General features: G+C 42.9%; 5 non-coding genes across 5 annotated transcripts; 3 read left to right on the forward strand and 2 right to left on the reverse strand.

Moving 5' to 3' along the window:
* Positions 1-5,553: 5,553 nt before the first annotated feature.
* On the reverse strand, positions 5,554-5,625 carry trnag-ucc (transfer RNA glycine (anticodon UCC)). Its single transcript has one exon. It is a non-coding gene; the product is annotated as a tRNA-Gly (tRNA).
* A 7,842-nt stretch (positions 5,626-13,467) lies between these two features.
* On the forward strand, positions 13,468-13,609 carry LOC138228245 (U4 spliceosomal RNA). The gene has a single exon (XR_011185331.1). It is a non-coding gene; the product is annotated as a U4 spliceosomal RNA (small nuclear RNA).
* A 4,124-nt stretch (positions 13,610-17,733) lies between these two features.
* On the forward strand, positions 17,734-17,804 carry trnag-acc (transfer RNA glycine (anticodon ACC)). Its single transcript has one exon. It is a non-coding gene; the product is annotated as a tRNA-Gly (tRNA).
* Positions 17,805-18,361: 557 nt separating this feature from the next.
* On the forward strand, positions 18,362-18,435 carry trnai-aau (transfer RNA isoleucine (anticodon AAU)). Its single transcript has one exon. It is a non-coding gene; the product is annotated as a tRNA-Ile (tRNA).
* A 1,972-nt stretch (positions 18,436-20,407) lies between these two features.
* trnan-guu (transfer RNA asparagine (anticodon GUU)) lies at positions 20,408-20,481 on the reverse strand. Its single transcript has one exon. It is a non-coding gene; the product is annotated as a tRNA-Asn (tRNA).
* Between the last annotated feature and the right edge of the window lie 4,964 nt (positions 20,482-25,445).

Genomic DNA, 25,445 nt, shown 5'->3' on the forward strand with positions numbered 1-25,445 from the left:
AAACAGGCAAATGAGTCTCTCAGGTGCCCATTGCTCATTTTCAGACACATTTATGCAATACTTTCACCATGCGTTGAGCAATAGGGATTAAAGATACCAGAGGTAAGGTTTAAAAGTGATTCTGAGGTGCAACACATCAGCGAAACAGCTAGGCATCTGAAATGCGGGGTTTGAGAGCCCTTCAGGGAACACCGTACCCTAAAGGTACCAGAAGTCCACTAGTATAAGCATTAAGTCACTGTCAGCCCTGTTGCAATGTGATTGCTACATATCTTCATTTCTTTGGTTTTTAAGGAGTAAGAGTGCAGGGGGTCTAAATCTGCGATCCAGTGTGTTGAAGTATTTCACAACACTACCTGTAGCCCGTCTGGAAATAAATCCTCATTCTGATTATTGACCTGGGCATGTACCAATAAATCACTGAGTATATATATATCACTGTGTTGAAGCTAGAGACCTGTATGTAATAATATGATGCTAAAATGTTATTTTCACATGTAAGAAAACCGGCTCAGGGACGCCAAATATGTAATGTTGCCATAGCAAAATTAAATGTAGTGGCTCTCTGAAGGCACCAGTTCTGTAGGGTTTGGGCATTTACTGAGACAATTATTAATTGTAGCAGTAAATCACAAAGTTGATTCTTTTGATGGCTTTAGAATCCAACCATGTGACATAACTCAAACAACGCGCACACACAGGTACTAATACACGAGGATACATCTATTAATACATAAAATATGCATGTAAACCTAACAGATCTTATCGAGAGGGTTATCAGAATACAAAAGATATATATTCAGTCAGTTACGAAGTGTTACACATATCAAGAGGACATACGTTCAGTATATCATTCATTAAGACCGTTTCGTTAATGAACTTGGTTATAACTTCTACATTAGATACTCAAACAAGTACATAACTCTTAGGAATTAAATTGATATCAACTGGTTGGGATAACAATTGAATTCTCGAGCTGTAATGCATTGAAGTTGAATACTCATCCAATCTTTGGGGATTCAGATCTTCCTGCGGGCACAAAGAAACAGTTGCAGGCTGTTGCTGTCCAATCCGCGCTCTCTGGCTCCGTGCCAGGCTGTGCTGTGCGGCTTGCGACGCTGCGCTGCTGATGCTCACTGTGGGCTTTAACTAGCAAAGTTTGTGCACAGGAGAAAAGATGACTGTGGGTCCCAGCAAGTCAGGAAGAGGACCGGTTCGTTTCTGATGAAGAGCTAGTTCTGAATAGTGATTCAGCTGTCCACAGTTCCGACCTGTTCACGAGGCCTGCTGCTGGTGCTAACCTCGGGTGGATCCTCTGGTTATTCTCTGGCAACCTCCGCTCTAGACTCTTAGAACAAAGGAAAGTTCTGGCACTCGGACACACTGGCCGTTCCGTGGTTGTCCGGGCTGAGTCTCAGGATGGTCAGGAGGCGCGCTGCGAGAATGTCCTGCCCTTGGGAGCCTTCTGCTCCTGGGCCGCCCTGCCCTGGAATTCTCCTTTGAATTCCCTTTAGAATTGTCCACAGAATCCTCTGAATCCTCCCTTCTGAATCTTACTGAATCTCACAGGCTCTCTGTGTTGCCTGTTTTTACCTGGAGGAACTTCAGCTCATTGATTGGCTGAAAGTTCCATGGGCATCAGAGTCCCACGTGGGTTACTCGGCCCTACCAGTCCCTGATTGATTGATCAAGGTGAGATATGAGTCACTTAGTCCTGACACTTAGTAATGCAGTCCAGATGTCCAACTGGCACTCCCTAGACAGATAGGCGCCAATGGATGACCATTGATCATGATAGCCAGGCTTAGCTAAGTGCATCCCCCTTTGGGAGCTGTCCTAGGACCTTAAATCACCCTGCATGAATAGTCTCTCTGTGGCTGCACCACAGAGATGAACAGAGAAATGGGGCCTCATTTGGGAAGGCTCAGAACACTTAATTCTGCCTTATTAATAAGCCTCGCCGCTACACACATATATTAATATAATAAATGATTGCTTATGCTTTATAAACAAATCTAATTAAAATAAAAGCTTAAGTTTTGTATTTATCTTGTACCATAGAACATGATTTTCTTTGTATTTCAATCCCACAAAGTGTCCAAATGACGCACTACATGATATAAGGAAGATTATCACATGCATATCGGTATTATCTTTCTTACGAAAATGCATTCCTTTCATTACCTTTTACTTTTTAAAATGAACTCAAATTGTGTATAATGTAATAATTTAAGTAGAATAGATTCTAATAATATAATGATCCAGTGTGTTGCACTACTTCACTGCTTCACTGCTCTATGCCGTCTGGAAATAAATCCTCAGACTGCTTACTGCCCTGGGCATGTACCAATGAATTACAGGAGCACATCTATTTCTCACTGCGTTGAAGCAGGAGACACACAGTCTCTGCAAACACATCCTAAATACAGTGTTCCAGCACCTTTGACCTCATCCAGAACGTATCATTTCTTGAAAGGGATTGCTGTCCGAATGCACATCTGAATCCCAAACAGAATCTCTAGTAAAATACGATCATTTGTGAAACAGGCAAATGACTGTCTCAGGGGCCCATTCCTCATTGTCAGACATATGTATGCAATGCTTTCACCGTGCATTGAGCAATAGGGATTAAAAACACAGCAGGTAAGGTTAGATGTCATGTTCTATGATCATTTCTTTCAGCATTAGGGACTAAATATACTAAACGTATGATACTAAAATGTTATTTTCACATATATTAATGTAATAAATGATTGCTTATGCTTTATAAATAAATCTCATTAAAATAAAAGCTTAAGTTTTGTATTTATCTTGTCCCATAGAACATGATTTTCTTTGTATTTCAAGCCCACAAAGTGTCCTTTGATCTCTATTCTGTGGTAATCCACGATGACCCCGTTCTTCAGGTGATTCATCATGTCCTCCCTCGCCTGTTGAGAGGCCACCTGATCTCTTCTGCCGTGGCGTGCTTCATACACGCCCTCTTGAAGTGAGCAGGAAGCTGATCAAAAGTATTCAGGCACATCTTGCACACCAGGGGAATCCTCGCGGGTTTCCTTTGAAAATAATTAATACCATCTGTGTATAGATACAAGCTAAGACTGATTTCTTAAATTATCTTTAAAATTCTCTCTCATAGTTTGAGCATAATGATTTTATTGCATTTATATAAGAATTGCTCATTGCTCCTAAATAAATAATGGTCTCAGTCACAGACTTTCCAATAGAAGCCATTGTGGAGTTCAGCAACTGCAGGTCCTAGAAGTGGGGAAGGAATTTTAAAAGAGAAATTGAATTACAATACAGAAGGAATGGCTGAGGGTTCACTGAAATGTATAAATATACAAATTCCAAAGACTGAGTCCATATAGAAACAACTACTTTTCATTTTCAGTATAAGAAAAAAAAAACTATCTTCCAAAGCATCATAAAATTGTCCCTTCTTCCAGACCCTACTTCTCTCTTGTAGTAGTACAGCAGACCTTTCAAGGTGAGCAGATCACAGAGTCCGAAATGAGCTTCCTCCATCAAGCAAAGTACCTGAACATGACTCTGTCTTCATAAAAGCGCCCCTGTAATAAAGAAATTCAATCCAAAATCAAGAGGGCAGTTGCCTACTGAAATACAAGAAGTCATCAATTTTAACCTAGCAACACATTAAAGGCTGCATCTATACAAGTGCGATTCTAGAAATGCTCACCAGATTACGTTTTAAGAAGGAACTGCGCCTCAGGTTCCGCCGAGATCTTAACTCGGATGGCAGGATTCAGAGTCCGGAGTGTGGACTGATGGCGAACGGAGGGTCCACATACTGTGGATCCCTCAGTGATCTTCCGCGTATTCAAACCGCCAGCGTGTGACTCCCCTGTCCCTGTGACCTCATTGCTCTGCTCTCTCCTCTGTGCAGCCGAGCCCGACTCACGGTAAAGTGAAAAAAAAGATGCCCTCAACGTGAGATTTACTCTGGAGCGAGGATAGATGTTACCTTTTTATCATTTAACAGGATGTATGTGATGTGGCGACTAGGTTCAATTTTGTATCCTCTTTAAAAGATTAAGGACTGGGGTGAGCGTGATTTACCACCCTTTCAGCTAAGAACCCGACTTGCGCACCGTTTAAGCTGCATAGACTCGGTCGTTTAACTCTTCTCCGTTAGCAGGGTTAAGGTTAAAGAAAAAAAAATAGCTGACTCCTTTTTTTTGCCAGCCGCTAGCGCTGATTAGCAAGGCTTGTATTTCATGTTTTGCAAGTTGCATCCATTTTAAGAAAAACAAGTCGCGTTAAAGACAGGAAATGAATACTTGCATTTAATTAAGTCTAGCCGTAGGCAGGGATCTCCTGTTTACTAGACAGGCGCTTTAACCAACTAAGCCACGGCGCCCAAGGAGTGTTGTCCTTTTGCAGCCACTTGGACACACCACTCAGACACATCTGCATTCGGTGTGTGCTCCGCCTGCTCGCTGAGCAAGTTGCCACCTTTACATACAATAGCAACATCGACACCAAGAGAAAGGATGACAAATGGCTTTTATCTGGAACTTTTCATGTCCAAGGAGCTCAATGTGCTTTCTGTGTACAACAGGGCCACTGAACTCCACACTGGCCACTGAACCACAGCAGTGGCTTGCTGGCTTGACATCTCCCAAGGAAAATGTTGAAATCACATGTGGAACAGGAAAATGACCCTCGAGTACGTGGGGAAAAAAAGAAAAAGATCATCTGGAGCGCGCCAACCCATGTCCGGACAGCCCAGTTTCATCGACAAGGTGGCTGAGTGGTTAAGGTGATGGACTGCTAATCCATTGTGCTCTGCAGGCATGGGTTCGAATCCCATTCTCATCGCTCTCCATGTCTGACACGTGTGCCTGTTCGACATCGGCCCTCCTGTTGTTTGCTCCGGTGCTAGAGCCGTACATTTTCTAGCAGTGGCTGAACATGGTATAGTAGGCCAACATCGGTATCGAGCAGTGACAGTAACAGTACTTACTGCGCCCCATAAGAAATCGTTTGTCCCTGTTCAAAAGAGATTGTGCGATGTCCTGCGGCGTTCGTAAAGCAAACCTTTGACAGTTTGAAAAGAGGAATTTATTCTGCTTCCTGTGCGTGCAGTAGTTACAAAGTTGAACGTCTTTACACGATCTGCTGCAGTTTTCAGTGGGCGGGCTTTGTCAGATGGCTTGAAAAAACGCACTGTGTTTCGGCTCGGGAAACATCATGAGCAGTGTCCTGCATGTTTTCTGTGTATAGCTGTCTTTTAACGCATACAGAATTCATTCGAAATCATTGATTTCTCCAATTAACAAGGGTCCCTTTTTGAACCTGCGAGAAGCATTCTTTCAATGTAACAGATTTACTCCGGGGAAAGCCAGCATGACATTTAGAGTAGCTCAAGCTTTCAGCACCCGTATCGGACTGCGTGTATGCAGACACCGCTCAGAATCCCCTGTAAGATTCTCCCTCAATTCCGTTTTGCAGTGCTTTAGCTCTTTCAAATGGCTTCGCTTTGCTAGTCACAATCCAAGGCTCATGACAGCATTTGAAAACATTCGCCACTGCGTTGGCCGGGAATCGAACCCGGGTCAACTGCTTGGAAGGCAGCTATGCTCACCACTATACCACCAACGCACACCCACAGGAAGCCTGCAGGACACCACCAGAGAATGCTTTTTTTATTTTTTTTTTATTAAACATAGAATTTACAAATACAAATACAACAAGAGGATCAGAGTCATGTACAAGAGAAAAAAAACGCAGCAGAAAAAAGCATTTAACTACCAGAGGTAATTAAGTAATTATGTGATCAAATTGTATATTTTACACGTATCATATTTTCCTTGCTTTAATATTTCTCAATTATTTATAAACTTTAGTTTCAACATGCATGCGTTTCCTGTAAAAAATAAAACTCAGCACACAGTTTTTCTTTTAACAACATTTCGAGTACCTCTGGCATTCATGAAAAAGACACACAAAAGCAAATAACTAACTCTAAGACTGTCTAAACTATTGAGTTTTTCAAAGAACCATGAAGAAAGATGTGAAGACGGGGGTTTGAATTTAATCCTTTCTGTAGGGGGTTTAGACTTCTAAGTCACAAGCTGGGGTTTATGGCAGGAAAGGGGGTTAACTGATAAGGATTGCAGATGCAAGCTAGGAACCCCCCTGGGTGTAATGTTAAACTGACCATTTGCCCAGAACATCGTAAACTGGCCAAATACCATGAACCCCCCTCTTTACCATCAGACCGAGTGACGTCAGAAACGGAGAAGAAAACACTATATAACCCAAAAGTTTGTAACAGTACGTGGAACAATACTTCGGTTTTGTAGTTTCTTGCGGGAAACAAGACTTCGGCTTTATTGTTCCTTGCATGCAATAAACTCATCTGTTTTACTTCATCTCGGGATCAAGAACCTTATTTCTTCTGTTACAACAAATTTGGCGTAGTCGGCGGATGCTCCAGAAGGCGCAGAACTTCCCATCGGCAGGAGAGACGGTCAGCGCGCACATAACTAAGAGGTAAGGACTCCTCTTTTATTTAAAAGTCCTGACTCTCTCTGACCGATTGGGAAATCTCTGCTCCCTGCGAGAATCGCCCGAGATGACGGAGTAAACGTGAGTTTCTGAATTCCTCTGGCCCGGGGAAGGCACCGGTATATGTAATGGGTTGGTTGCTGTAAGCCCAGAATTTGGTCTGGCAGGGGTTCCGCGGTATTGTGTACAGGCGTTCGAAGCTGGTGTATGCCTTAATTGCGCGTGGAGTTTTGAACGGGTTTTGGACCCTTACCGTGAAGTTCAGGACTGGTGTGGGTCTTAATTGCACCCGGAGTTCTGAAGGTCAGAACTGGTTTGGGTCTTAATTGCACCCGGAGTTCTGAGGCTCAGAATCGGTGTGGGCCTTAATTGCGCCCGGGGTTCTAGAGCAAGTGGTGCATTAAATGCACGTAGTTCAGGACTGGTGTGGGTCTTAATTGCACCCGGAGTTCTGAAGGTCAGAACTGGTTTGGGTCTTAATTGCACCCGGAGTTCTGTGGCTCGGGATCGGTGTGGGCCTTAATTGCGCCCGGGGTTCTGGAGCTGAGTGGTGCATTAAATGCACGTATAATCCAGGATTGGTGTGGGCTTTAATTACGCCCGGGGTCCTGAGATTAGCTACGCCTTGATCGTGCACAGATTGGAGTGGCGTGGTTTCTGGCGTGGCGTGGTTTTTTTTTTTGTTTTAAAGGAAACAGGAGTAGAAGAGATATATGTATGTATGTTTTTGGTGTTTTCCTTGTTTGTGAAATACATATACACACGCACGACACTAACATAAACACACCTCATAATAAAGAGCAAAGCATTAAGTAGCAGGATTTAAAGGACGTTGAGACCCGAGAATCGCCCTGATTGAGCTCAGTGCGTAAGTCCACCCCGGGGCAAAAGCAGCGATGCTGACGTTCTGGGGATGGTGAATTACTGATCAAGAAAGGGGGTTTTCGAGGTCTCGTTTCTTACCTGTGAACAGTGCGGTATAAGTCCTCTCTAAAGTCTCGGAGAGGCATTTAGATCTGGAGGTAACAGACGCGCTTAGCTGAATGAGTGCAGGAATGCACAGGTTTTTCCAAGTGAAAACATCCCCCTACTGAATGAGCTGTTACCTCACACACGACAAAAGTAAATCTTAAAGAGACCGAACATGTGCGCTAACTGATGGTTTGAGAAAGTGGTGGAAGGGTCCGTTTAAATATCGGAAAAGTGTAAGTTGACGGAAAAGAAGGAGAAAAATATGGAAAAAGCTGAGTTTGTCAGAGGGAATTTGGGGGCGAAGACGCCTGTAAAGAAAGCATATATGAGTATTGATTGGCAAAAGCACAAGCATGTAGCTCCCACCCTGGTGCACGGCCGGCACCAGTGGTGGCAGATACATGAGAAAAAAAAAAAGAAATTGGGATGTGACTTAAAAGTGTGTTTACGGGGAAAACAAAAACCCGGAAGAAAAGATATTTTACTCGCTACGAAAGAGTATAGAAAAAGAGGCAGTACAGGAGAATGAGAAACTAAAGAAGGAATTAACTCCTGGTCACGCTGCACTGGTTAATGTGCTGCAGCCAGCGACTAAGTTATATCCTGCTCTCCCACAGGGGAACAAACAGGCAGGAAACGAAAATAATTGGGATCAATTCCCTCAGTGGCCATATGGAGAAGGGGGGTCTGATTGGGATAACACTTGGTATGAGTGTGATAAAGACGGATCAGGGTCTCCCCTGTCAGAGGGAGGGCGCCCGCAGATCTGTACTCTCACTCGAAGTGGGAAAGGACTTGATGTAGCAGGGGCTGGCGCCGTTGATGACAGTGCCACTCTAACACTGTCTCGCACCCCGTCGAGGGGGTCTGCAATCGCACCTACCTTCCCTGATTTCCCCCATACGATCAAATCCAAAACCGTAAGATATTGACCGGTGGGCTAAAGTACCGCACCCGAAATTAGAAATGCAGCGAACCTGGAGTGCGCTTCAGGAATTAAAAGGATTCATGTAGAAGTAAAACAAGAATACAGCACATTGTATTACGAAGAGAAAAATATATTCTCGATGTGTATGTGTGTTTTATGAATTTGTGTGCCGGCATGTATGTGTGTAACTGTGAGTTTTGGTATACTAAATGACGGTGTGAGTGTGTTTAGCCAGCGGGACTGGCTAGAGACGTAACTAAAGAGACTTGACGAAAATCAACTTAAGGAGATTGGAAAATATAAGAGCGTCTGAAACGTATACGTACAGTACAGGTGGACGTAAAAGTAGTTAAACAGTTTTTGTATTATTATAAATTATTATAAATTGTAATTTATACAATTAGTTGCAATAATGGAAACAATTTGGTTTTATTCGAATGTCTCGAAACCAGACATGCTGAAACGGTGTAGGTTTAGAATCGAGACTGGGGAGAATAACGTCTTGTGAGAAAATCTGTTTACCTAACGATTAGATCCTGTAAATCCCTTGTAGCCTCCCTAAGTCTGTCCCAGTCCAGTGGATAAAAATGTACTGTTAATGGAGTGTTGGTTTCTCTGTTAGGGGATACTGGAGCACTACTGTCCTGCTTGTTTCACTCATCTGTTCAACAGTGTACTATAGAGCAATGTATATGGGAAGATGGCAGGAGGCCACAGGAGTATTGGGACAGCAAGTTTTACTTGCCGAGTACCAGATTTTAATGGGTGGTTTTATTCCAGATCTATTGGGTTGGAATATTATGCATTACAAAGAATGACTATGCAGAACAGGGTATCACGTGGCTTCAACTGGCTGTGATCACTCAGTATGTTGATGGTATTCTGAGTGCTTCCCCTGACGAGGAAACCCACAAGTCTGAGTTGCTTCAGCTTTAGAGTGTCTAATAGAAGCAGTTATGATAAGGCCCTTTTGTGTCTAGCATTGTGAAATTTTAACAGGGCCTGGGTGCAATGTTTTTTACAGGGTGAGCACAACTCTTAACAGATCTGCTTAAGGGGGGAGTGCAGTACAAGGACAAGATTGCCTTGGTTCCCGCAGCAAAAGCCGCCTTTAATAATTTGAAACAAGTTCTCTTACAGGTGCTGAGACTGGGGTTTCCTCAGATGGATCAACCATTCCTTTGTATTATTGCAAGTTGCTGACAGAGGCCACCCAAGGAGCCCGCGAGCAGGTCCTGGAGGCGTGGGGACCACCACCTGAAGGAGGGCACGACCTCATCCCAGGAGAGTGGGTGTGGATCAGGAAATTTCCTTCACAGGTTCTCCAGCCCAGGTGGGACGGACCCTACCAGATCCTGTTGACAACCGAGTCTGCGGTTCGAGTGGAAGGAAAAGATCGCTGGATCCACGCGCCACACTGCCGACGAGCCTCATCCCCATTTACAGACTCAGAATGAAATCATTTCTGTTTATAACAATAATTGTTGCTGTAGGACTATGTTCCGCAGGAATTAATGATCATCTCTCCCACAAAGGAGAACATGGAATTAATTCCTTTTTAGGCCTCTCCTATCTGACAGCTAAGAAAACCAACCAAAGTGCCTGCTGGGTGTGTGCCACATTACCCAAATATGTACAGGGAGGACTTCCTATGGGAGCCATTCCTTGGCGTCGCGAGGAAGTCATAGGCATGATCATTTGGAGGGATAATTTAGGAAAATTTAATATGACAAACTATGGGGGTTGCCATAACACGACTTTAACCTGCACAACATTACAATATCTACAGGAGCGAGGCTTAGAGCCCACGAGTTTCACAGGCTCTTACGCTCCTAAATATAACAGAAGCCATACACCACCATACCTGACTCTAAATAAGGAACGTGAGGGAAACATATGTTTTCAGCACACTAATGGTCTGCACTTGGTTGGATGGAGTCGTTGCAACCTTACCATCGCTGCAAATATATCCACCTCTACCTTCCAAATTCCAGGATGGGATCGGCACACCCCACAATTCGGTATAAGTTTCTTATTTTCAGAGGCATGGGGAGCGCCAAACGGAACATATTTCATTTGTGGAAAACGAGCCTACCCATGGTTGCCAGCCCAGTGGTCTGGCTCATGTTATTTAGGATATGTGGTTCCTCATATCCGTGTTCAAATCCACAGCCCCTTCGGACCTAACCACAGACCACAAAGAAAATTGGCTGATTGGGAATATTATTTAGGTATAATATTTCCACAAGCCGGCATGAACTTTCTGAGTCGAGAGTTAATTCAAATGGCCTCGACTTTAGAAGAATTAGCAAATTCTACCTCATCTAGTCTGAAGGCTGTTAATGATGAAATGGTAGCCCTCAGAACAGTGGCATGCAGAACCGACTAGCTTTAGATTATGTACTGGCGGCCCAAGGAGGAACTTGTGCAGTAATTGGCACTGAATGCTGCACATATATTCCTGATAATTCTGAGCACATCTCAGATCAGGCCCAACACATTTACAATGAGGGACAGAAATTTCAGTATGGGTAAAGTCTGTGTTTGGGGCCTGGGGTGGAACCTTTTTATAGTGTTTATCCGTAGGAGTAGTATTGTTTATATGTATAATTGTAATCATCACATTCACAAAAACATGTATCACATCTTGCTATAACCGTGGAACGTACAATGACATGGCAATACATACCTGTTCGCCAAGAAAGGAAAGATCTGCCCTGACATTGTATGTATAAAAATAGGCTACACTGACGTATGCCATATTTTATAAGGGGGGAATGAAGAAAGATGTGAAGACGGGGGTTTGAATTTAATCCTTTCTGTAGGGGGTTTAGACTTCTAAGTCACAAGCTGGGGTTTATGGCAGGAAAGGGGGTTAACTGATAAGGATTGCAGATGCAAGCTAGGAACCCCCCTGGGTGTAATGTTAAACTGACCATTTGCCCAGAACATCGTAAACTGGCCAAATACCATGAACCCCCCTCTTTACCATCAGACCGAGTGACGTCAGAAACGGAGAAGAAAACACTATATAACCCAAAAGTTTGTAACAGTACGTGGAACAATACTTCGGTTTTGTTGTTTCTTGCGGGAAACAAGACTTCGGCTTTATTGTTCCTTGCATGCAATAAACTCATCTGTTTTACTTCATCTCGGGATCAAGAACCTTATTTCTTCTGTTACAACAACCAGAACTATAACAGTCCTTAACACTTAACTACACCATTCCAAACTAACACTAAAGAAACACTAGTATATACTGGTATAACAAATATAACCAAACATAATCATTAACTGAGCAGTCACTGGGAGCAAATCTCCTTCCCGTCCACAAAGGCCCTCGCTCCCACAAAGTAGGCTCTCCTCCCCTCTCTTCTGGCAGCTTCAACCTGGGGCCACAGCTGGTTCCTGGTACTCCTGTCCGCGGCAGACAGGTCCTCTGCAAACCTCAGTTTGTTCCCATTCAAATACTCATTCCCCCTCGCCGCTCGCCACAGCATGTCCCTCGCCGTCCTCTTGGTGAACTGTATTATAATCGATCTGGGGCGCACTTGCCCAGACATGTTCGCTCTCCCGAGCCTGTGAACAAAGTCAATGGCCGATATTACGTCCTCCTGGTCCGGCAGGGTCCTTTTACAGATACCCTTCACTGTTGCAACAAGGTCCTTATCACGTTCCTCTTTAACTCCAAATAATTTTAAATTCCATCATCGACGGTATCTATCTACATCGTTCACTTTCAATTCAAGTTCTTTAATATGCTTTTCTTGTTTGGTATTTACTTGTTTAAGAACTTTTACTTCACTCTTTAAGTCTTCAACCTCTTTAAACACACAGTCCATGGACTTTTTAAGACTTTCGATTGCGACTGTATTAGATCAAATCATTTCCTTCAGCTCACCCATGCTCTGTGCCATCATGTTGAAGATGTTGGTCTGGAGCTCCTCCAGCATCAGGTCGCCCCTTCCTCTCTTGGCTGCCGGGGTTTTCACAGGTGTGCTGGGCAGGGACTCCGGCTCTTCCTCTGGCAGCTGAGTCTCACTTGGGCTGCGAACGCTCGCGTACGAGCGCATCTCCAGCACTCTTTCCACGTCCCCTCCAGCTGCTTCACTTTTCCCTTTAGTTGCCATCAATTTTCTTGTAGTGCTATACATATACGATTGAGGTTTCTTAGACTTCTCCTTCGAAGACCCAGCACTCTCTTTTCTTTTCCCAGTGTTACTCATATCGAAATTCTTAAACCTAAAAAAAATCGTTTTTTTTTCTTTCAATTATAACTGAAGTTTAAACAAGTAGTGTTAAGTCCTTATTTTTCTGTAGTCAAAAAAAGCAAAAATTAACATTCAGGTCATGAAAAACTCAAAAAAACTCCTCAACCACTAAACTTTACCTCCCACCTGAGCGCCATCTTGAACGCCCCTACCACCAGAGAATGCTCACGATTTCGGAAGCTGTCTCCGGGACGTGCTGATTCCACACATCCTGAATAAATCATGATATTGTTAGTTGCTGTAGCTAGACGTTCAAATGAGTTTCATGGCCAGATGGACTGTTTCCTCCAGCGGTATAGTATTGCAGTGAGACAGCACGATGCCTGCAAGACTATGTCACGCTAAACGCCACAGATTGTGTTTGTCCGTTCATGTCAGTCATCCTGCAGCCACGGGAAGTGGGACACAAACATGCCGCAATGCTTTCAAGACGTTAGGATTTGTTTGTGCAACATCCGAGAAGAGTACTTGTGGCTTGAATGTGAACTGTACGTGCCCGCCCCCTTTCCTCTGTAGTGCATGAGTTCCTCCCAGCATGCCCTTCGTCATTGTTCTGTCATCTTGTATTTAAAGGGTTGTATTTCTGCTGCTGAAAAGAATCAACGGGTTTCTTTGTTCCCAACGGAGCCCTTGTCTGTCATGAAATTCTTCAAAACCTCAAGCTAGAAGAAGACGACAAATATGAAGCGTTACAGCAACGACATGCCATGAGACGATTGATAACGATTTCCATAGGATCCCCGCGGTTGCCTGGCAACCGTCAGCTTTGCGCAGTGGCAGTATCGTAGCCTGTGAGGTTTAGCCGAGGCGGGATTATTGCTAGTTGAAAACTTTTCCCAATACTCCGCTTCCGCCGGTTTGCAATACAATCGGCGAAAGCAATTTTTGACAGTCTCGTTAGAGACTGAGCAAGGTGTTTAAAGACAGATTTGGTCATGGTGACATCATGGTAGAAAGAAGCGAGCTTGTTCCCAGTGGGCATTGATTCGTCGAATATACGTATATTTACGGTGAAATTACGGCTATACGTATATATACGTCGCCTCGAAGTATAATCAACGTCGAATTGCAACCGTAAAATTGACGACATTAACAAATGCATATATAACGTCGAAAACACATCTAACACAGTGCCTGAGGCTTTTTACTGTATGTATCGTGTGTGCCGCAACTAAGAGTATATGGCACTCTGCACAGTGTACGAAGTAAATTATTTTCGCAGCAATTAATTTACACGTGTATAATAAATATAGTAAATATAATAAATTAATTACTGCGAAAATAATTTACTTCGTACACTGTGCAGAGTGCCGTATTTTTCTATTTCTATTTTTATTTTCTTGACAAAAGTCCCCCATCAGTGCGCGGTGCCCGAGGAAAAATCTGTAGGGGGGCGTCTGAAATTCTGAGGGGGGAGTGATATTTCGGTTGAAACGGAGCTGTACGGTGCAGCTACCCAAATGAAATCTCGCAGCTATGCCATTGATTAGTGCTTCATGATAGAAGATAACGACTAGCAATCTGGTATTTGCGATGAAGTTCAGTTTCACATTTTTCGTCACTCTCAAGGTTTGTATTGCCTGGAGCGAAAAGTACCATAAGCGTTCATTTTTGCAGCTACATGGACGTTCTGAATCGTTAAGAAAAAAATGTTGTAAAACCAACAGAAAGCACAGACTGCTATAACTAGTCCTAGTTATATAACGATTTTAAGTATAATGATAAACTACTGCAAGGAATCGGTCCACCTGAGCAAACAGGATCGTAATGTTGACACTCAATAATATGTGCAGTTCCTGGACGGATAGCCCTCCTGCCCATCAAACAGACTGAGTGACTGTTCGTGTCATTTAGTGTTGTCTGACCATTGACAAAGTACAACTATTTTTTTAGGGTGCAAATTAAGTTAGGTAAAACTTTTTGCCCAAAACTAAAGGGGCGACATTCCCCCCTCCCCCCGTGATGCCAGGCCTGTCCCCATCCTATTCCATAATGTCATTATATATAATACCATACAACAGTGACCGATCCTTACTTATTGCATGCGTTAAAATTGCACATCAGCTCATAGCAGCGATGTATTATCAATGTTAAATTTCAACCATAATATCGACAACATTAATAAACGCATACGTTGAGAAAATATCGAACCCAGCATATTTTCCGGTTATATACCACAATGCATTGCTAGTATTCGTTGGTCACCATTTTGGACACGTTTTTCAAACGTAGAAGTATATCCGAAAATATCTCAGCAATCCTCTTTTGACGAGTAAGTATGAACAATAATAATACTATCTGAATACATACAGATCTTTCTTAATATTATTTTGATTAAAATAGTATGTGAATAAGCAAAAAAATGGCACATAAAATAGTGTGAATGGGGAAGATGACACAAAATCGTTTTGCCGTTTCTCTTATTCTTATTCTATGTTGTACTTTCAAACTTTGGGTACTCTTTAATTAGGACAGACTTTATTGCTCAACTGCTATGATGCAAGGCAAATTTTATACATTTATTTCAGCTTTGAGCTTAGTAAACCGTTCATTTTTTAGATTATACTAAAGAAGATATTAATCATCATTTATTTGGGAAGTAATATTATATAATTTTCTCCTAGCTGCGGTGCTGAAGTCCCACCCTACATCAACAGAAAAAGAAATAAAGGAGCACGCAATGTGTTACTTGAAGAATGCATATGCAAGGCAGGGGGCCAGGAGATCTGGACTCTGAAAATAATAGGTTTTTGGTTCTAACTGTTAGGACAATTAGACAGGGTTTGCAAATAGTGGACAAAAATCGTCTTAACTTCCATTGTAATATTTTATATTTTATGTAATATTTTTTTCTTGGAAATATAGAAGTTGTACATTTTAAAATGTATATTTGAATCAAAATGTGGTTTTGAGTTAGTGTGTTAATGTAATTAGTTTTGTGTTTGTCATTACTATACTGTATATTGTCATGTTACCAGAATTTGTAGCTGAAGTTTAAGACTAGTTGTGTTTTTATGATTATTGCCCATATGTTGATTGTTGATTGATTGTATACAATGTATAATTTGAAATACATATGTTTCAGGTGTGAATGTGTATTTTCAGAATACATTTCTAAACCTAATCATTGGCTTGTTTTACTTGTTTCTACACCTATAAAATCTATCTTTGATGTATAATAGACCTCTACCCATATACGTATAATAGACCTCTAATGTTATCCGTATAATAGACCTCTAACCATATACGTATAATAGACCTCTAAAGTTATACGTATAATAGACCTCTAACCATATACGTATAATAGACCTCTAAAGTTATCCGGAACTCCAACCATATATGTATAATAGTCCTCTAAATTTATCCGTATAATAGAACTCCAACCATTTATGTATAATGAACGTCTAAATATAGACGTATAATTGACGTTTAACTTTAGACGTATATTAGAATTTCATTCTAGACGAATTGTAGACCACATTTAGACGTCTAAGATATGCGTTTAATAGACGTATATTATACGTCTTTTGCCCAATGGGTTACGTCTCAACAGAAACGCTCTTTAGCTCTTTCAGCGTTATGCAGAGAACATCGTCTGTCGAGATCACTTTTGAGTCAGCGCGAAACGCCGTGTGCTGTCAGTTTGATTTCATATTGCTCGTAGCGGCGCCCGGCTTTTGTCTGTCAAACGTTAGGTTGCGCTTCTTCATGCTGCATCGTCGGCATGAGTGGAGCTTTATAAACGTCTGTACTTACTGCGCCCCATAAGAAATCGTTTGTCCCCGTTCAAAAGAGATTGTGCGATGTCCTGCAGCAAACCTTTGACAGTTTGAAAAGAGGAATTTATTCTGCTTCCTGTGCGTGCAGTAGTTACAAAGTTGAACGCCTTTACACGATCTGCTGCAGTTTTCAGTGGGCGGGCTTTGTCAAATGGCTTGGAAAAACGCACTGTGTTTCGGCTCGGGAAACATCATGAGCAGTGTCCTGCATGTTTTCTGTGTATAGCTGTCTCTTAACGCATACAGAATTCATTCGAAATCATTGATTTCTCCAATTAACAAGGGTCCCTTAAAGGATGAGTCAAAGTAACGTCTAATCGGATTAGTTTCCTTAGAGCTGGTTCAGAGTTTGCTCAAGAGTTTACCTTTCACAGATGCGCAAAGAAGAATGTTGGGGGTGCACGCTTCAAGGCGCCTTACAGCTGTAGGGAGTGATTCGAGACGATTCGTGGCGTGTGCTCGTTCCCATATACCGTACGACCCGGGGTGCAGTGCTAGGATGACGTACAATACCGCTTGGGCACGTAACGGCGTTATATGCAAGTGCAGGACGTGAGGGTTTTCGTTTGTTCGTTTCGTTTTGCTCTGCTTTGCTTTGTTTTGCTTTCCATCGCGTTGGTAAGAGCGTAAATAAAAAGGCGATTCCTGTGTCTACCACTAATGTAAGAGCTATTTCAAGTGCGACGTGGTGCGGCTTTTCAAATGCTTGTGGGCATTTCTCTGTTGTTGATTCTTTTTTTGTGTGTAACAAAGTGGCATTTTCATGTCCGGACGGGGAGACTTTATCATTCCGACATGAAGCCACCCTTAAGTCCTCTGAGGCGTGTCTGTCTGCAAGGCTTGTATTTTGGAAATGTTTTTTTGAAACGGAGAACGACTTTGAAATAGGCTTCCGCCGGCGCCTCGCGATCCAGGTAAGATTGTAGCAAGAACGCAGCGGCGGTGGGGCTTGCTGTAGTCGTGGCTGAGTGGTTAAGGCGATGGACTAGAAATCCATTGGGGTCTCCCCGCACAGGTTCCAATCCTGCCGACTACGTTGTCCGCCTTCAGTCGGTGTGTTTCGGCACAAGCAAAGAAGCGCGCCTCTTTGCTGTTCCTGGTGGTTTTAAAACGCCCAATCGCTTGTACCCGCTGCCTTGGAAATAAGTTCTTCAGCGTCCGCAAATGGCATTTTGCAGCTGGAAGCAGATGTCGACGCGTTTTGCACAGAGCACCAAAAAAGCGTCTTTTTTGAAGGTCCAGGCACTGAGCATTGGTGGTTCAGTGGTAGAATTCTCCCCTACCACGCGGGAGGCTCGGGTTCGATTCCCGGCCAATGCAGTGGCTTTTGCAGCGAGCGGCTCCATCACTTGCATCCCCTTGCAACTCGCAACTGAAAACCCACTGAAGCTAAGCAGGTGTGAGCCAGGTCAGTACCTGGATGAGGATGAGCTACAGGGAAAAACAAAGCTTCCAGCTGGAAGCGGTGTTAATGGTGCCGGCTGGGGGGCGCTCACAATGAGGTCTGTGCGGGTCCCAATGCCCCAGTATAGTGATGGAGATGCTGTGTTGTAAAAGGGCGCTGTCTTTTGGATGAGATGTAAAACCGAGGTCACAGCGCTCTGTGGTCATTCAAAATGACCACCAAAACCTTTGACAAAAGCTCTTGGTAATTGATGGTCTTCAATAATGCTTCTCCTTTAGGTACATTTTAAATCAGCTGAAAAATGCTGTGAAATGGGGGGGCACTTCAGGCCAGTGTAGGATTTGGGTTACAAGAACCATGAAACTGCACGAGAAAGCCCGTACACTGAATTACACGGCTTTCTATTCAAAGGAGGACAAAAGAAATTCCCTGAGTTCGATTTTTTGCAGCACAGAGAGGAGCACTGTTGTGAGGCCGGTTAGCTCAGTTGGTTTGAGCGTGGTGCTAATAACGCCAAGGTCACGGGTTCGAGCCCCGTACTGGTCAGGTCCTTTTCTCCTCTCTTACCAAAGCTGTTAGGTTCCTTTCCGTGGTGAGAGGGGTTGTCATGCAACGCTGCCACATAGTGCCGACAGACAAGAGTGTTGCGGGAGAAGAGAAAAGTGTTTGAAGATTTAAGAGTGTCTTAGGTGGAGCCAAAATCAAGTGTCACAAATACAAGTGGGAGGATTTCCAATGTTTAATATGGTAAAAATAAGCGGAAGTTATCTGCCGGTCCGGCACAGTCTGCCATGCTTTTGTCATATACTGTAAAGTGGTGTCGAACTGGGTGTCGAACTGGAGCCTCACCATTTGCATATGTGAGGCTCCAGTTATACATCGAGTGTCACATTAAATGACAAAAATGAAGAGAGTTAAAGCAGCTGGAGAGGTTTTCTTACAACTTTTGAGCTGACACAGTTTTGGAAAATGTTTCCTTCACGCTGCACTGTACAACATAGGCAGCCAAGAGTCTCCAAAACAAAACAGAATTGACAGATAGGAGAAAATTCCCACTCATCCTGAAGTTCCCAAAATCCAGCACTGAGCGTAAACAAAGTGTCTAAGTAGCGTGGGAATGCTAACCCTAACCCTAGCTGGAGTTTGAGCAATCCAGCACTGAGCGTAAAAAGATGAGTCAAAGTAACGTCTAATCGGATTAGTTTCCTTAGAGCTGGTTCAGAGTTTGTTCAACAGTTTACCTTTCACAGATGGGCAAAGAAGAAAGTTGGGGGTGCACGCTTCAAGGCACCTTACAGCTGTAGGGAGTGATTCAAGACGATTCGTGGCGTGTGCTCGTTCCCATATACCGTACGCCCCGGGGTGCAGTGCTAGGATGACGTACAATACCGCTTGGGCACGTAACGGCGTTATATGCAAGTGCGGGACGTGAGGGTTTTCGTTTGTTCATTTTGTTTTGCTCTGCTTTGCTTTGTTTCGTGGTCAAGAGGCGTAAGGTAAGTCGTAATCCAGGGAGAACACTGGTGGCAAACAGTCCGAGGTGAGAGGCGAGGTCCAAAGTCAAAAAGGCAGAAGGGGAGTCCAATATCCAGAATAAACGAGGTAATGGAAAAAATGCCAGGTAGAGCTCTCAAGGAATAGACTCAATACTGAGCAGCGGGAAGCAGGTAAAGATGGTAAAAATAGCACCGTGTACCGCACGGTGGAGTGTGTGCAGGTGGGTTAACTCGTGCGGCAGCGTTTGTTAATAATCACCCACTGCTGGTGCTGATTAGATCGCTTAAGAGTTGGTCTTAACTGCCTGGCGGTCATGACAAGCTCCTCTTTAAGCTGTGGTTTAGTTTTGCAATCGTGTTTCTAGAGCAGTTATTTATGGGGGTGGGTGGGTCTTTCACAGAGGCTCAGGACAAATCCCCCACATGAAATTTTACTGTGTGCGTTCAGACAGTCACAGGTCAAGAGCCAGGCAGGAGGACAATGGACAGAAGAGCCAACGAACTAAAAATAAAAGAACGAATATGAAAAAGCCACCATCTTTTTCTTTTTGACATTTTCCGACTTTCATGCAAGCCAGGACAAAGTTGCTCGTAGCTACTTGTGGATTCAAATACTCTATCGAGTGCTTTGATGAGTTTTTGCAATTTGATTGTCGTCCTGTCAGCCTGTTTCTGTTTTTTTTTCAATCTAGGGATGGAAAGTATGAGGGAAATGATGGAGCAATCAATAACCGCTCCGGAAAAATGGCAGAAAGGAATGGTCCGTCAATAAGGACATTTGTGAAGCAGAGGAGTGACATCACCACAAAGGCGACACATTCTGCTGATGGTTTTGGTGAATAATGATTGAGGCGCGTTAAGAGAAAGGTAGCTGTGTCAGGATGCGTAGGCTGCAAAGGATCAAGCAAAGGTTTACTCCATGCTGAAAAGAGAAGAAAAGAAGCACAATGTTTCGACTGTGGAGCCTTCTGCGCCATCTTCTTTAGCGGTGATGATGTTTACATTGGAAAAACGGAGACATGCGTCCCTGGGTGGCCTTGAACCACCAACCTTTCGGTTAACAGCCGAACGCGCTAACTGATTGCGCCACAGAGACTGACGGCCGCTTGTGCTCTCTACATTTGCAGGTTTATGGTCAAAGAAAACAATCACTTGCGCTTCTTGCAGCCGGCAATCTTTTTCCACTGACAACCAAGAAATGGATTTCATCTTTCACAAGCTGTATGGATTTCTTCAAAAACAAGTTATTCCAGAAAGGAAATGAATTCTTGCATTAAACTGAACCAAGCTGTACATGTTTGTCTGAAATGAGACATTCGGCACAACAAGACACGGAGAGAGGCACCGCTGGTATTCAGACCCAGGATCGCCTGCTTACTAGGCGGGCACTTTAAGCCACTAGGGAACAGCACCAGCGGAGCACCGCGCTTTTACAGACACTTAGACACATCTGCATTCGGTGTGCACTTAACCTGCTCTCTGAGCCCGTTGCCTCCGTCCCATTTAATAGCAGAACTGACGCCAAGAGAAATGATGAGAAATAGCATTTATCGGGCACTTTTCATGTCCAAGGAGCTCAATGCCCTTGACACCTCCCCAAGGCGACAGAGCTGTGCATTCTTTGGTGACACCATTTTTTCTTTTGTTTAATTTCTATACTTATTGATAGAATAAAAACGATATGTCATGTACTGTAAGGGAAATGTCTCTTTTCATGGGGAAAGCTAGCACCAGCAAATGTTGTGTTTAGAAGAAGTGATTTAACATGACACGTGACCTAATTTACCGGAGCAAAAGCTCACCCAGCAAGCCCTGCTTTACTTCTACAGGAGAGAAGTACTGTAGAGTCTGCTAGATGTTCAGCTGGGTAGCTACTTCAGCATGCCTCGGCTGCAAAGGATCAAGTAATAGGTTTATTGCATGCTGAAAAGAGAAGAACGGAAACACAGCATTTCGACTGTGAGGTCTTCTCACACCTGAAGAAGCCTCACACCTGTAAAAGGCTCCATGGTTTTCTTTCTTCTCTTTTCAACATGGAATACACCTATTGTCTGCAAGATGTGACAATTTCATGGTGTTTTGGAAGAAAACCTTTTTTCTTTGAATTCAAAATCAATCGGAATTTCAGCACGACACATCAACACTTTTTCTGTTCTCTGTGGTAGAGTGCAAGCGCATGTTCCATGGGCCAGTGTCGTAATGGATAACGCGTTTGACTTCGAATCAGAAGATTGTAGGTTGGAGTCCTGCCTGGCTCGTGAGGCTTTTAAACCTCTCAGGTTCCTCGGTAACAGGTTGCCGTCATGTATATGAACTATAAAAAAGCATTTGCCACAACCCGTAAATTAGCACGCAAGTGCGGGCTAGTTAACACAGAACTGTATGGAGATCATCTCCAGCTCCGAGCTCAATTGCAATGAAAAAACATGCAGAACAGAACTGGAGAGCAGCTGAATTTGTGCTCAGTAGGGTGGGGAGGACTCAGCATTGCTATTGTTCTAATTATTATGAACTGCAGGGGATCTGAATCAGAACATGTCAGTTAGTTTGATCATTGCGTCAATATGTAGGCCACGTTAATATAGAATTATTACTTTGTCTGTCTCTTCTTTGTATATAGCTGAATGTCCCTGACAATTTCATGTTGCCTGCGATGTGTCCCCTCTCCCCACAGCAGTGGCAGATGACCAGCCGTCATCGCTCCCCCAGCATCGTCGCGCTGGGCGTCTCCTCCTCCCCATCTGATTCCCCGTGCGCCCCTCCGTTGGCGCCCACCGGTTTCCTCGAATACGGCATCAGTCTGCTCAGCCAGAGCCAGGGCCTGCTCCAAGGGGACCAGTGCGGCCAGCATCACGTGGCACTGCACCTCAGTCGGCGCCGGGGCCAGGAACGCCTGGAGCGCTATTTCCCGGTGGGCCTCCTCCGGGAGAGTAGGGTAACCCTGGCGGGCTAAGTAGGCCACGTCTGCGGCTGTTACCTTCACTGTTACCTGGATACCTCTTTATCTAGAACTCACTCTTCCCCCTGCCTGTCTGGCTTCTTTTAATCCTTCTGTGCCCGGATTGCAGCGGGTAAGATATTTTTCCAAGAAAAAAAGAGAAATTAAAAAAAGAGAAATTTCACCAGAGCCCCTGCTCATGTCTAATTTTTAGTTTAGAAGGATTCAAGCAGGATTTTGGATGAAAGGCAGCGACCTTAATCAAGCCCAAATCATAATTGAACCCATTCAGAGCCTACATTACATTTTAGTGTTTCATTCTGAGCAGAATGCCCTCACACCTGAAGAAGGCTTGCGTTTTCTTCTCTTTTAAGCATGTGTACAATGCTGTAATACAATTTAAAATAATTAAAAGTTTAAAAAGTATCAACTAAACTCCATTAATATCGAGTGTCTTTTATACAGCTTTTATACAGCTTTTAAGTATAGATTACACTTTTCTAAAATGTATTTAAAAAATAAAAACGATTACTAATCTAATCTTTCCACGTTTGATCCCAAAATCCCAAGAAAAATTAATCTAAACTAGGAGAAAGCTGTCTGATTGTGAATCAAAAAATACATTTAATTAACTGCTCTCAGTGACAGCTGACAATCCTCCATACACTCAAGTGAAAAATTAGTAATGCCAATGTAAACGTGGTATTTACAATTTGTTGATAATAGAAATGTTAAGTTCTCTAAAGCTTTTTGAGGCAGCAAAAGATTTGAACACCCTATATTGTAATGAGCTGCTGAGCTGAGAATGGGTTATGTTCCTGCTGTCAGAGGGGGTGGAAAGTGCCCGCGGTTATTTAATTAGTATTATAATTCACACTGATTCCCTTGCAAAGGTATGGACATAAGAATATTCGTGCGTGGTCAAAAAATGGCATTAAGCACTTAAAATTAATATGGTTAATAAGAGTAAACTGGAACATGCTGTAACAAGATCGGCTAAACTGGGATCTATCGCTTACGCCTGAAATTGGAGCTGCTGTCGCAGTGAATAGCGACTAATAAGTCTGTCTTTCTGTGGGGGGAAGGGAATCTGATCTGATCTGCAAACCTCCAACAGAGCTGTTCAACTGGTTTTTGTCGGGCACATCAAGTGTCAGGTGTAAGCGATAAATATATTTAGCTGAAAAGCTGTACAACGCAAGACATTTCAGTACTCTAGGTTTCGTGAAAAAGCACATTGTGCTGCTGTAATACAGTTTAAAATAATTAAAAGTCTAAACAGTATCAGCTTATGTATGGGTTGTAATTTAAAAAAAGTCAAAAACCGCACTCAAAATGCAATTTAGCGCTTTCTGGCAAGAGGAGACACCCAAATTAATAATGTAACATGCTACTGTTTGTGCATGGATATAGTTATAATGCTATTTCCTTAGACACGTGATTCCATGTTTTATTTTGAATCCCCGGCGGAACCGGGCATCCATAAGAATCAAGTACTGTAACAGGTTTATTCTATGCTGAAAAAAAAGAAGAAAGAAAACACATTCCATAAGAATCAGCGCCTTTATATAGCGCCTTTAAAGGTGGCTTCTCAAAACGCTTTACAGGATAAAAACAACAATAACAACAACAACAACAACAATATTGTGTTTCATTGCACTTTGACAGATTGTCTTTAAATCAACTGTTGATTTAAAGTTTGACAGTAAATGTTTATATTGTAACGCATACAGCCTCCATTTCTTATTAAAAATGTAGCCTAAGAGGGGGGGTCTGCTCTCACAATCCTCCATATACTCAAGTGAAAAATTAATAATGCCAATGTAAACATCGTATTTACAATTTGTTGATAATAAAAATGTTAAGTTTTTTAAAGCTTTGTGATAGTTTACCCAGTTTACCCATTGTTATTAAAAATGACTTGGATTCGAACATGTTGTGATATTTAGAAATATAAAAGTCAATTAACTGTCAATTTCCATATTTATGTCTTTATTTAGCGGTTTCATTAGTGACAAAGGCTAAACTTTCTTGGAAAAATGTCTTTGCTGTCTTGCTGATACGTTAAGCTTTCTAAACTCAGCCACAAAGTCATGTGACTGATTTTTCGCCCTGTTTCGTTGGTTAAACGCAATGATCACAAGCACCACCATGGTAACTGGGACATGTAGTTTTTAATTCAGATTGAATTATAACTGTACGTACTGTAGCGGCGAGGCTTATTAATAAGACAGAATTAAGTGTTGCTGTGCTTTCCCAAATGAGGCCCCATCTCCCTCTTCATCTCTGTGGTGCAGTCACAGAGAAGCTATTCATGCAGACTGATTTAAAGATGTTTTCTTTTGATAAGGTACAGCTCCCAAATGGGGATGCACTTAGCTAAGCCTGGCTATCATGATCAATGGTCATCCATTGGCGCCTAAAGGTCTGCAAGATTCCAAGAGAGAGCCTCATCCAAGTGGTCTACAACCCCAAGGTCAACATCACCAGAGCACCGTCGCAAGCTGAACAGCAAAGCCTGGCATAGAGCCAGAGAGCGCGGATTAGACAGCAACAAGCCTGCAACTGCTTTGTGCCCGCAGGAGATCTGAATCCCCAGAGATTGGATGAGTATTCAACTTCACTGCATGACAGCTCGAGAATTCAATTGTTATCCCAACCAGTTGATATCAATTTAATTCCTAAGAGTTATGTACTTGTTTTGAGTATCTAGTGTAGAAGTTATAACCAAGTTCATTTACGAAACGGTCTAAATGAATGATATACTGAACGTATGTCCTCTTGATATATGTAACTCTTTGTAACTGACTGAATATATACCTTTTGTATTCTGATAACCCTCTCGATAAGATCTGTTAGGTTTACATGCATATTCTATGTATTAATAAATGTATCCTCGTGTATTAGTACCTGTGTGTGTGCGTTGTTTGAGTTATGTCGCATGGTTGGATTCTAAAGCCATCAAAAGAATCAACTTTGTGATTTACTGCTACAATGAATAATTGTCTCAGTAAATCCCAAATCCTACAGAACTAGTGCCTTCAGAGAGCACACTACAGATGTTACCTATTTATCGTTGAACAGGATGTATGTGATGTGGCGACTAGGTTCAATTTTGTATC

Source organism: Lepisosteus oculatus, unplaced genomic scaffold (genome assembly GCF_040954835.1).
Source record: "Lepisosteus oculatus isolate fLepOcu1 unplaced genomic scaffold, fLepOcu1.hap2 HAP2_SCAFFOLD_40, whole genome shotgun sequence".
Taxonomy (NCBI): domain Eukaryota; kingdom Metazoa; phylum Chordata; class Actinopteri; order Semionotiformes; family Lepisosteidae; genus Lepisosteus; species Lepisosteus oculatus.